The sequence below is a fragment of the Lissotriton helveticus genome, chromosome 5_1 (assembly GCF_964261635.1).
Source record: "Lissotriton helveticus chromosome 5_1, aLisHel1.1, whole genome shotgun sequence".
Taxonomy (NCBI): Eukaryota; Metazoa; Chordata; class Amphibia; order Caudata; family Salamandridae; genus Lissotriton; species Lissotriton helveticus.
In genome coordinates, this window is record NC_136065.1 from 147,903,104 (window position 1) to 147,916,200 (window position 13,097).

Genomic DNA, 13,097 nt, shown 5'->3' on the forward strand with positions numbered 1-13,097 from the left:
CTTCATGATGTCTAAGAGATTATGTTTATATACTCACCTACACCAGGGTTCTATGGAACTGATAAGAGTGTGAGTGTTTTCAAAATATATAGAATTATCAATAGATAACAGTGGAGAACTGGAATGGCATTCGTCAAGGGGCTCTGAGTGATATCGAATGGGCCAGAGTGCAAGCTATGTTGTCTATGATACTACTCAGAACTCTGAGGTAAAAAAACATCTCCGTTAGTAACATTTTACTTATCTATAATTTTATGTTGTGTATGCCTCCGTCTATCCGACATATACGCAGGGACAGTGGAGTAATAGGGGAGGCATATATAAAATGGCCTGCCTCCAATTGTTAAATAAAATCTAGCCTCCTTCCACTCTCCCCTAAACACCTTGGACCCTGCCATGCACCCCAACTCCCTAAAAAAATGCCCACGCATTGCTCTTATACAAATATTAAACATGAATGCCTTGCCTCCTGTCACCCAACCTTACCTTTGACATAGGTTCTGCTTCTCCCCAAAATTGAAAGAAAATATGTAGCCTCCTTCCATCACACTCAAACAGAAAAATAAATACCGTGGAGCTTATTTACAAGCCTCTTGCGCTGCCAGTGCATCACTTTTTGCCAGGTTAAAAGTGACGCACTAGCGGCGGGGCGTGGCTTGCGCGCCAGCTGGTGAGGACGGTATCTCCGTGAGCTCCGCGTTGGACTCGACCCGCAGATGCCGTAGGAGCTGCTTTTACCCTTTTTTCTGACGGATGGGACGGATGCAGAGTCGGCGGAAGGTCCCGGGCACATAATGTTGCTATCCTAAGAAGACTCCATGCGGCGAGGTGTATCTTCTACGCGGCGGTAAATTTTGTCTCTCCTGTGACGCGGGCGGCCGCCATTTTGGCCGCTGAGCCCGCGTCGGTCTTTTCCTCAAAGTTTACAGTCCGCTACTTTACCGCACATGCTTGTACTCGCCTTTAAATCATTGCAATGACTTTCTTCTTAACTTTATGACTCTCTAATGTCAGAATCTGCTAAAACCTGTCCTGTTGCCGGTTTTTCGATGTTCCAATGTCTGCTGTGACAGGAAGAGGTGCCGCCATTTTAGTTGCCTCAATGTCGAAGTATCAGTCTGCCTCAGCATTGTCACTCCTGCAATTGTGCCTCTGCTAATATTGTTTGGGTTTACTGAAGATCAACCTATATATGCTGAACCTTATACTTGCATATTATGGAAGCTGATATTATTTATTAGTGCACTGCATGCGTTATCCACCTGTGATGTCTCCTCACCAACTCTGAACAGCTAGTTTTGCGTACCACGCTCTTTTGTATCAACCTCCAGTACCTAGCCTGTTCATTTTAATCGTTTTTGTTGCTGAGTGAGGTCCTGTCATCATAATTGGCACGGACTGCCCTGTGCAGTGTCCTCTGTGTCTCGCTCACTTTTACAGCGTCCTCTAGCTTCCTTCTACAGTTTCAGCATGGCTAATGACTCTCCTGCGCCCAAATTGTCTCAAACTGGCACTAAACCCAAACGTCCTAAAAATGATCCGCCATCTCCCATTAAATCTTCCTCAAATCCTGTAGTGGACTCCACCCTTGAGGAGGTTCGTGGACTCAAACCATTTATGACCGCCACCAATGAGAGGCTTAAACAGATTGAGGACCGGTGGGTACTTATGGAGGGCAAAGTCTTAAATCTGGAGCAAAGAGTCAGTGACTTCCACGATGCCTCAGCTAAAATTCCTTTATTAGAGTAAGAGATCCACAAACTTAAGTTGCACACGGAGGATTTGGAAAATCGTAACCGTAGGAACAACCTACGCGTTTATGGTGTTCCGGAAAATGTTGAAGGTTCAGACATGGTGTCTTTCTTACGTAAATTTCTTCAGGATATTTTGGATCTTCAACCTGCCTCACTCCCTCTTAATATTCAGAGGGCTCACCGTCTGGGCCGTATAAACTCTAACTCTAACAAACCTCGTGGCATCATTATGCTTTTTCTGGAATTCACAGAGTTGATGGCTGTCTTGAAGGCCGCCAGACTTAAACGTCGTCTCCAATGGTCAGGTCATAACATCTTTATATCCCAAGACCTCTCATCTGCGACGAATGCCCGACGAAAGGAATTCTTGAATCTCCGACCGCTCATGAGACAGCTAAACATCCAATATAGCATCCTACACACCTGTTTTTGCAAGATCACGCACAATGGGCGTACACGCTCTTTTGATGATCCTCAAAAACTGCATGCCTTCCTGCAAAGTGTCTCTCCTGCAACTATGGACACTGCTACTTAATGTTACCTTTTCTTGATTCTTCTCTGCAGTTCTTATCCTTCTAGTTGTGATTCTTCTCCTCTTCATCGATGACTTCCTCTGACTCTATCCTTCTAGTCTTCCCTATTGCTCTTGTGCTTTCGCTCCTACATTCTTTTTTCTTTCTCTTCTTCTATCTATGTCCATTTATTGTCGGTAGCTTGTGGGGATATGTCCCCTGTCTGGTGTTTCCATGCCTCTGATGTTTTGGTTATTCCCTTCTTCTCTGATCAGGCTTCTTTGCCTTGATCTGTTTACTTTTTTCTCTGTGTTTTTTGTTCCTCCTCCTTTCCCTTACCTTCCTTTCTTTTTTTCTTCCTCTTTTCCTTTGCTACGTTTCACCTTTCCTACGCGGTTTCTCTCTCGAATATTCCTTTATATGGTGTGTTTCGTTATTCTGAGTAGATTTTGTCTTTGTGCTATAAGTGCTTTGGGAGTTCCTTCCTCATGCTTCTTCTGTTTTTAGGTCGAGCGACCTATCTCAATGCGCATGCGCATTGAGCGGGAGCTCGATATATTGTGGCTTAAACAGAGCTTACCGAGATCAGGCGATTCCCAGGCGATTTCTTCCAGTGCACGTGAAAGCGCGTGCACAATGCCACCAGCCGCTTGCCTCGCATTACCACATCAAAGGCAAGGCGGCCTCGTCTCAGGCCCCTGCTGCTTCACACCCTCATGCCGCTCTCCCCGCTCCGCCCCCTCCCCTGCCCGCCGTGTCGCATTTCTCCTCCGCCGGCCGTACCTTCACTTTGACGGCCGCAGGCCGTCTCTCGTGTTTCTCCTTGTTGAGAAAAAATGTCCCACCATCTGTTTGTCTGCCTTGTGTGTGAGAAGCATTATGGTGTTAGCTGATCACCGGAGTGTCTGTAGAAATGTGCCAGCAACACCCAACCACATCTTGTTGTTTCCGAATTTCTCTTGCCTGCCCCTGCCTCCTGCCTGTGTATGCACTCTGTCCGGCACCGTACTTGTTTGTCTTTACGCCCGCACCCGTCCGTTGTCCATATTGTCTTTACTCCTGCCCCCGCTCCTGCAACACCCAACCACATCTTGTTGTTTCCGAATTTCTCTTGCCTGCCCCTGCCTCCTGCCTGTGTATGCACTCTGTCCGGCACCGTACTTGTTTGTCTTTACGCCCGCACCCGTCCGTTGTCCATATTGTCTTTACTCCTGCCCCCGCTCCTGCAACACCCAACCACATCTTGTTGTTTCCGAATTTCTCTTGCCTGCCCCTGCCTCCTGCCTGTGTATGCACTCTGTCCGGCACCGTACTTGTTTGTCTTTACGCCCGCACCCGTCCGTTGTCCATATTGTCTTTACTCCTGCCCCCGCTCCTGTCGTTTGTGTGGTCTTTACTCCTGTGTCCTCCCGATCTCTGTTATTTTTACTCCTGGTGTAAAAATGCTTGTTAAGCATAGTTTTCAATCCACTAATGTTTCATAGGCAGTCTGCCTTTTTTTGTACGATATGTCTGGCGAAAGTTGGGTACGATTGTCTTCCTTTTGTACCTCGAATCTTACAAATAAACTGGTGCTCATGTACAGTGTTCCGATATGTTTGGGTCTGCTTCACACGATATAAAACTGTAAAATGTATAGCGTCATTAATAAGCTCCGTGACTTTCATGGGGGGTGGTTTTGCCTTGCATATGTGCAGTCTAAACTTCACCTTCGGCGTTGCCAAGTGTTTCCAGTCTGTTGCAGCCGGAGGCAGGGCCGGAAGATTCGCTAGGACTAGCATTATCAGGCTATTGTAGTAATTTATACACAAGGATCTCCTGATTGAAATAGAAGTGGCAGGCTTGACTGGCAGCGGGAGGACAGTGCGCGTGCAAGATCGGAACAAAAGGCAACAGAGCGCAACAATAAAACTATATAAAAGAACATAAGCCATGCCCTGCATGATGTGATATACCAAAGTAAACAGCAAAAGCAGTGCACTCAGCAATTTTAGTTTTAATAAGCAACATGTTATGTGCCTTAGATGTGGCGCATAGAATCAACAATATAACAAGCATTGGCATAGCCAATAGGTCTAGCATTTGGGACCTTATAACTATTTAGATATGCAGCACAATATCCTTGGTGCAACAACATAAAGTGTTACATGGGTAAACACTTATAAGGTCCCAAAGGCGAGACCTATTGGCTATGCCAATGCTTGTTGTTATTTCCTTTTCTGTAGTCCTCCCCTTGCCTTGTGTTCACTCCACGTGTCGTCAATCATGCCTTCCCTCAATGGTGTGTAACTTTGTTTCGTGGAACGTGCGAGGTCTTGGTCACCCTGTCAAGCGTCAAAAGGTATTGTCTCATTTATCTAAACTTAATTCACAGGTTGCTTTTCTCCAAGAAACGCATTGTTCTGATGTTGAATCGCTTAAGCTGAAAAGGCAGTGGGTGGGTCCAGTTGTTTTTTCTCCTGCTGTTCTTAAAAAAGGGGGGGGGGTTGCTATTTTATTTCACAAAGCTCTAAATGTACAGATTATTTCTTCTCAACATGATGATGAGGGACGCTGGGCATTGGCTAAAGTGGTTATACAAAATAAGACACTGATTTTGCTAAATATCTATGGCCCGGTACGTCCTGACCCTAAATTTTGGAATGACATTAAAGCCCTGGTTTCGTCCATTGACTGCCCCGATTTTGTTATTGCCGGTGATTTTAACCAATGGTTAGACCCTTTCTCTGATAGATTATCCTCTAGTAAATTCCAACCTGACAAATCTCATAAGTGTTTTCAATCAGCCATTGCCTCGCGTCCTTTGTATGATTCCTGGAAATTGTGTAACCCTGATGTGTTGAAATATACTTTTTTTTCTAATGTTCATCAAACCCGTTCCAGAATTGATTACATTATGGTTAGTAAGTTGTTGCTCCCTTCCATTCAAAAAGCTGCAATTGGTTCCATATTTACTTCTGACCATGCCCCTGTCTATACTACCCTTGACCTCTCCCTTATCTCCTCTAAATTTAGCCGTTGGAAATTTAATTCCTTTCTTTTGTCTGACTCAGTTTTTTTGAAAGAAAGTGCAGAGTTTTTTAATGAATTCTTTTCCTTCAATAATCCTGCTGATACCTCCATTCCTAATAATTGGGAAACTCTTAAGGCTGCTTTCAGAACGTTTACTATTTCCTATGTTGCTAAGAAAAAGAAGCTAAATAGGAAGAGATATGAGGATCAACTCTTGAAAATTAAAAATCTTGAACATTTGTATTTTTCCCCTAAATCCTCCTTTGCCCTTCAAAATCTAGTCCTAGCTAAAACAGAACTCAATAAGATCATTACTAATGAAGCTTGTAACACCCTCCTTAAAATCAAGTCCAAATTCCATGGTGGCCAAAACAAAGCGGGGAAAATGCTCGCAAACTATTTGAAAGTTAAATCTGAACGTAAAAATGTCGGCCCAATTTTTAATGATTCTCTCAATAGATTGGTTTCAGCAGATAAAGACATTGCTGAAGTCTTTCATAATTATTACCAATCCTTATATACTGATGACACTCATCCTTCTAATGCTAACCTAACGTCCTTTTTTGATGGTCTTCCCACGCCCCTATCACTTCCGTATGACTTTGCTCTCTTGGAAGGTGAAATCACTCTCCAAGAAGTCACGCAAGCTATTAACTCACTCAAAAAATCAAAGGCACCTGGTCCGGATGGCCGACCTGTGGAATTTTGTTCCTCTTTTCTTCAACTTTTTAACTCCTTTATTTTGGATGCGAAGGCTTCTGGATCCTTTTTGAAGGCGCTCATTATTATAATTCCCAAACCTGATAAAGATCATTCACACGGCAAAAATTATCGCCCTATATCCTTAATTAATTATGATTGCAAAATTTTTGCTAAAATCCTTGCGTCACGTCTTGATTCCATTATCCCCCGCCTTATCAAAACGGACCAGGTGGGTTTTGTGAAAGGTAGGCTTGCTGCGGACAATGCTCATATGTTTTCCAATGTCATTGCTCACAGTAAACATCTCAAGGTCCCGATGACAGCACTTTCCTTAGATGCTGAAAAAGCTTTTGATCGTATCAATTGGCAATTCCTGTTTCGTACCCTACAATGGTTTGGTTTTGGTCCCTCTTTTATTTCAATGGTCAAACTCCTTTATTCTTCTCCCCGTGCCAGTATTTTTGTTAATCAGTTTTCCAAGTTTTTTTCATTATCTAGAGGCACGAGACAAGGATGTCCCCTTTCTCCATTATTGTTTATTTTGTGTCTTGAGCCTTTTTTAGAAAGAATTCGTTCTAATCCTTTGATTACTGGTTTTAAACTCTCCTCTACTGAAACTAAATTATCTGCTTATGCGGATGATGTTTTGGTATATATGTCTAATCCTGAATCCTCTCTTCCTCATTTTTTGGATGAGGTCCAGTTGTATTCCTCTATATCGGCATATAAATTGAATCTCTCCAAAACGGAAGTCCTCCCACTTAATGCGCTTTGTTATCAATTCATGTTTAATAATACTGATTTTGTGTGGTGTCCCTCTAAAATTAAATACCTGGGTATTTGGTTTGCATCCTCCTTGAATGTCACGCTTAAACTTACTTTTGACTCTCTTATAAAGAAAATCCAATCCCTTCTTCAAATTTGGTCCACCTTACTTCTCTCCTGGTGGGGCAGACTGGATACGATTAAAATGATGATTACTCCTCATGTCCTATATACTGTCTCTATGCTTCCTTTTAAAATTCCCAACTCATACTTTACACGCATTAATGCTATTTGTTCTAAATTCCTATGGAATGATAAACATCCCCGTATAGCTCTGCATAAACTGTTTCGTCCTAAAACTGAAGGTGGTTTACGATTTCCCAATTTTAAACTGTATCACTCCGCCTTCCTGATTAAACAATCCTTTTCCTTTGCCTATGATTTTAATGATACCCCTATACCTACTTGGGTTCTCCTAGAACGATCTCTTATGAAGGACTTTTCCTTTCAGCATATCGTGTTTATGTGAAACTGTTCTTTTTTATCCAAATTCCCTGTTTTGAAATACTCCCAAACTATGTTACATAATGTATTTTCCTCTACCTATCCCCGTTACAATGTTTTCTATTATCTGTTGTATGGTATAACAAATTTCTTCGTTATAAAGGCAAATCATTTTATTTTAAACGCTGGAAAGAAAAGAATATAATATTTGTACATCAGTTTTTTGAAGGTGAATCTATCATTACATTTCCCAATTTGCAAATTTTATTTAACCTGCCTCCATCTTATGTAAATGAATATACCATTATTACATCTGCTATCCATCACACTTCGCTTCTCTCTCCTTGCCTGATGTTTTTCCCTCTTTTGTTCCTTTTTCCCCTCTATACCCTTTATTTTCTATTCAACAGCCTAAGGCTGCACTTGTTTATACGTCTTTAATCTCCACTGTTACAGTTCGCCCTAAACTCCTGTTGAGACTGCGTTGGAAATCGATCTCGATACTTCCTTCTCTGTCCTACTGTGGGATCGTATATGGTCCAAACTGTTCAAAGTTTCTCCTGCTGCTCGTATTACTCAATACTTGTTTTTTTATATATCATAGAGTCACCCTTACCCCTGTTAGTATTCATAGGTTTTCACAAACTTCCTCTTCGTTATTTTGGTCCTGTTCTAAAGAGACTGGGACACTTAAACACTTGCTATACGAATGCCCCTCATCATTTTGGAAAGAGGTTTGGACGATTTGTATGCAAACATTCGGTTGTTTTGCCCCGTTATCTTTACAGAATGCTTTTTTAGGTTCCTTGTCTACTGATGTTGTTATTATCTCTCATTCTGCAAGATTGTTGGACCTGTTTCTTGCTATTGCATTTAAAGTTGTTTTATTATGTTGGAAAGATAACTCTAAGCTCTGTGTTCACATTTGGTGGAATTTTATATGTGATGAACATAGGATTGCTATTGCCTCATCCTCTTCTGTTCCCCTAAAAATTAAATCCGATCTCCTCTGGCACCCTCTTACCTCTTATCTTTCCTCCCACCCTCCATCTTGAGTGTCTTCTGTTATTCCCACACGTTTTTACCTACTTCTTTCTTCCTTCTCCCTGTCCCCCTTGTCGTTTTTCTCTTTCTATTTCTCCCTCTTTCCTCTCTTTTCCTTTCTACTCCTCTTGTACTTCCCTTTTTCGTTTTCTCTTTATCCTTCCCGTTATTTGTCTAAAGATTATTGAATATATTTTGTAAATCTTTAACATGTTTATTTTCCTACAATCTATTACATATGTATTGTTATTTTAATTCAAAATGCAAATAAAATTTTTCTTAAACAAAAAAAAAAAAAGTGACGCACTGGCGGCGCAGGGGGCTTGTAAATAAGCCCCCTGGTCTCTGGTCACCCTCACTACCTTCTGTATCTCGCTACCCCCTCAGCTCACACTGGGCTATCAGGGACCCTGTGATAACCGCTTATCAGTGCAAATGTTTTCTCCTGTTAGTGCAGGACTGCAGAGACCCATGCTGACAGGGGATAAAGTTGTTGGCACAGGTACAATGCCACCCACATTCTCTCACATCCCCAGGCTGAGGAGACTGGAAGAAGCAGAAGAAAGTGGGTGAGAGTGCCATTCTGCCACTGTGCTCAGGTCTTTGGAGACCCTGACAAAGCGGCAGAACAAACCACTTTGATTGACCACTCTCTGCAGTGAATAACTACAATTCGATCTAGTTGTTCAAGATAGAGGCTTCGTAGCAGTCCCCAACACAAATATTCTAAAACCCTTTGTCACAAGTTCCATGGATTTGTTGTTCTACATGATGTACAGGCATTCCAAAGATGTAATAAAGTTTTGTTATTATTACACTCTTGACCGCCCAGCTCCTCACCAGATCGACTGTTGTGATTGGGTCAAATTTCCCATTTTTTGGTGTGTCCTCTCCAACAGTGTATGACAAAAAATGTCTAGCATGTCAGCCACCTCTCTGTTCTTTCTTACTCCTAGATATCTTATCCCTTATCAACTTGTTTGATTATCCACATTTTATCTCCCGTCATGACTTATGGTGGTAGTGCCCCACATTCTGTCCAGTTCGTTTTGTGTCTGGAAAAGCATCATGTCCATCATCTCTCTGTTGGAGCACATTGAATCTATTGTGGAAAGCAACATATATATATACTCTCAGTATAACTTGGATGTGTCTTCGCTGCTACAGTATTTATTTGTTTAATCTTTTCTTTGCTTCTAATAACTGTGGTTTAAAGAACAGTAGACTCAACAACAGGACAGCACGAATTCTGGCGTGTGCATTTATGTATTTTTACAAACTTATGTTAATTGTACTTTATGCAAAGAATTATTACTCCAGGTCCAAATCTGGTTATACCCTGGGCAGCTTTTCCCACATAGTCGTGTCAAAGTTAATTTCCACATCTACTAATAATTCCATTTCAGGGTCGAGTATATATTTCGTGCCACAGATGAAGCAATAGCGTGTGAATTGTATCTTTGGCTATCCTAACAGTGAGGAAACTCACTTGTGATCATGTATCTGTTAGGCAATGAAGCATATTTGAAGGACCTTCATCCCTACTTTAATATCCAGATGTATGAGGACTATGGGCCTCAAATGTTTGTAAGATGATACATCCTTAATATCGGTATCTTATTGAATTCCCTGAGGAGTTTGCTGCCATTTGATAGGGTGGGGATCTGTTAGCTATACCCAATCTTGACCAGTTTTAGTGGAAACCCATTGTCTGTCAGGCCTTTCTTTCAGACGTGTTTTTGAAGATCTATCTTTTCTGTTCTAAGGTATGGGTTCACCTTCATGGTTTATTGCCACTAATGCTAGTTTAGGTACTCGATAAACATGGGCCTCATTACGATGGTGGTGGGACTGCCACCATCAGTGGCGGTCCCACCGTCATCAGTCCCAGCATTACCGCCCGCCGCATGATGATGGCAGGCTGATGGTTGGCGGTCGGAGAGACCGACCGTCACTGATGCGACGGGCACAAGGAGCCTATCGGACAGTCGGAGGGTCCGCCATCCCTTCAATGGTGGCTGTGCCGTGGGAATTACGATGTCCCTTCATGCCAGCGGTTTCATGGCGGTTTACTCGCCATGAAAAGGCAGGCGGAAAGGGACATTGGGGGCCCGTAGCAGGCCCCTCTGGCCCTCAGACATGGGCCCTGGTGGGCATCTATGGTGCCCTCTATTTATCCCTGTACCATGTGGCAGGCACCGCATGGTGCTTGCCACATGGTGCAGGGATATGTACAGAGTGTATATTTTGTACTGCAGCAGGTGCTGCAGGCCGCAGAACAAGCGGCAAAACAAAAGGTACACATTGCAACAACCTTAAAGGCGGTCGCATGGTGATACCGGTTTCTGGACCACCAACAGCTAGACGGGCGGTCCCGTTTCTGAAGGGATCCTAATCAGGCCCTATGTTTCCTTCATCTATCTGTAATGGACCTTATTTGACTGTAGCTAGGGATAGGGTGATCAGACACAGACAGTCCCGGTTTTCAAAGGACTGTCTCGATTGTGACGCAGCGGGGTCACTGGTGAGTGAGGCCTACGCAACGCTGAAAGAAGGTCACACCACACAGCTTGTAGTATGCTGGCGAAAAGACCCAGTGCGGGCTTGTGCCGTTTATTTATCTCCTCGGGTCGAGCCCGCCCCGAGGAGTGCATGTGAGGGATACATTGTAGTGGAGAGCCCGGATGGCTCTCTACATCCCTCCTTTCTTTTAGTATCTGTCCATCAGGATTAGCATGCTTACTGGATGCACACATGAAGTCCTTCATCTGTTGTCTGGGTGCAGGGTTCGGCCGGAGACCATACTTCTGGCTCCGGGAGTTGGAGCTGGCCACTGCATCTGCCTGGGTGTGTGGGGGTGGTACAGACACAAGGTCTTGGCTGGGCTTTCGAGTGGCAGTCACAGTTTCTCTGCTTCCTGCCTCGAGTGTTTTGGTGGGGAGGTCACAGGCCCTGGCCAGCTGTCGGGAGTATGACACGGAGCCTCGCCGAGTTCCTCCGGCTCCTACGAGTTGATGTTCGACCAATGGACCCTTTGAAACAAGATACATTCCGGTGACCACTTGCTGTCCTCTCTGTGCTGTGACAAAGGTTAACGATTGGCCATTCACCCGGTGTTACGGTGTTCTGAACTTCCAGCCTGGGTTTCTGTCTTTAACCATGACGCTGTCTCCCACTTTCAGCTGTGGTTCTTTTGTTCCTCTGGTGGCACTGGCCTTCTGGTTGGTCACAGTCCTCCTTGGGTGGCTAGGTTGTCTCTCTCCTGAGGTTTCAATGCTGAATCGGTTGGACTGCTGTCCCGCGGGGCTCTTTGAAGAGCAGATGGGAATGAGCACACCGAGTGGGGCTGTGGGGCGACTGCCGGTATGCATTTCGAAATTGGTGGAGTAATGACTCAACATCTTCCCCCTGCTCCTGCGCAGAACACGGTTGAGGGTTCGCATGAAGCGTTCCACCTCCCCATTGGCTTGAGGCCACAGACGTGTCATCTTCCTGTGGTGAATCTCTTTGCTCTCCAGATAGCCTTGGAACTGATGGCCTTGGAACGAGGGTCCGTTATCCGAGCGGATTTCATCCGGCAGGCCTAGGAGGGCGAAGGTCTTGTCCACGATTTTCCTGACGTGTGAGAACGCCGTTGACGCTACCACCTCTACAACTGGAAACTTTGAGAATGAGTCGATGAGCACCAGCGTGTGGCGGCCATCGGGGAAACTCCCAAAGTCGATGCTGATCTTGAACCATGGGAGCTCGCTTGGCTCTTCTGTGATGACTGGCGCCGGTGCCAGGTCTCCAACCACGATGGTGCATGAGTGACATTGCCGAACCATGTCCTCCACTCTGGTATCCATAGCCGGGAACCAGACCTTGTTTGTAGCCGAGCTTTGGTTTTCACCATCCCTTGATGCCCCACGTGCCCCAGCTGGATGATGCGGTCTTGCAGTGCCTTTGGGATTACAATGACATGCCCTCTCAGGACAACTCCCTGCTCTCCTTCGATCAGCTTGTGGCGGATCTGCCAGAGCTGTTGCCAAGATTGGCTGTCTTCCGCCCAGAGCGACTGGGCCCCATTCAGGAAGTGGGTCCACCCGTTGTTCAGCAGGGTGCTTTTCACCCTGGCTAGTGTCTCGTTGTCGGCCATCGGTTGGCCAATCTCCTCCAACGTCATGGCTTTGGGGCATGCCTCGTATGAGACCATCTTCACGAATGCCTCAGAGTATGCTACATCTGGAGGTGGAGTTCGAACGGCCGAAGACTCGGGGTGCCGTGAGAGGTAGTCTGCCGGGTTGTGTGCTCCCGGACGGAACACGACCTTGAAGTTGTACGCCTGCAGCTGAACGGCCCACCTTTCGTTTCTGGGAGGCGCTAGTCTTGACGACCTTGCAAAGAGTGGGAGCATCGGCTTGTGGTTCTTCACTACCTGAAACTCCTGCCAATACAGATAAAGATGGAAGTGCTGACAAGCCCATTTTATTGCCAGGGCTTCCCTCTCGATTTGGGAGTGTTAGAACTGGGGATCTCTAGTTGGCAATGGTGTACACCTTTGACCAAATAGGGACCCTTGCTTCTAAGTCAGGACAAGGGGATTACACTCCTAGATAGCCCCTGCTCACCCCTTGGGTAGCTTGGCACGAGCAGACAGACTTATCTCAGAGGCAGTGTTTTAAGCATTTGTGAATATACACTGCAATTCAGTGAAAACACTACATGGACACCACACAGGCGTTATAAAAATAAGTACTCTTAAAGTTGACTTAAAGATGATAAAAGTTGCTCAGTTCAAGTTGATGATAAATGCGTCACAGTT